Consider the following 461-nt stretch of genomic DNA (forward strand, 5'->3'; position numbering starts at 1 on the left):
AAAGGGACACTTCTACACTGTTGGTGGGAGTATAAACTAGTGCAGCCTCTGTGGAAATCAGTGTGGTGATTCCTGAAAGCTCTAAAAATCGACCTTCCATATGATCCTGCAATCCCCCTACTGGGAATATACCCTGAAGAACTCAAATCACTCTTTCAAAAAGATACCTGCACACGTATGTTTATCACAGCATTGTTCACAATAGCAAGATCATGGAACCAACCATGCTGTCCATCAAAAGAGGACTGGATTTTTAAAATGTGGTACATATACACAATGGAATATTACGCAGCCATAAAAAAAGAACAAAATCATGAATTTTGCAACAACCTGGATGGAATTGGAGCTTATAATACTGAGTGATCCCTCACAGAAACAAAGATCTGAGTATTACATGTTCTCACTCATAAGTGGACCTTGAACAACTATCGTAATACTATAAGAAAAGGATTGACAGTGAA

The sequence above is a fragment of the Carlito syrichta genome, unplaced genomic scaffold, assembly GCF_000164805.1.
Source record: "Carlito syrichta isolate Samal-C Ts95f unplaced genomic scaffold, Tarsius_syrichta-2.0.1 Scaffold303646, whole genome shotgun sequence".
NCBI classification, from domain to species: domain Eukaryota; kingdom Metazoa; phylum Chordata; class Mammalia; order Primates; family Tarsiidae; genus Carlito; species Carlito syrichta.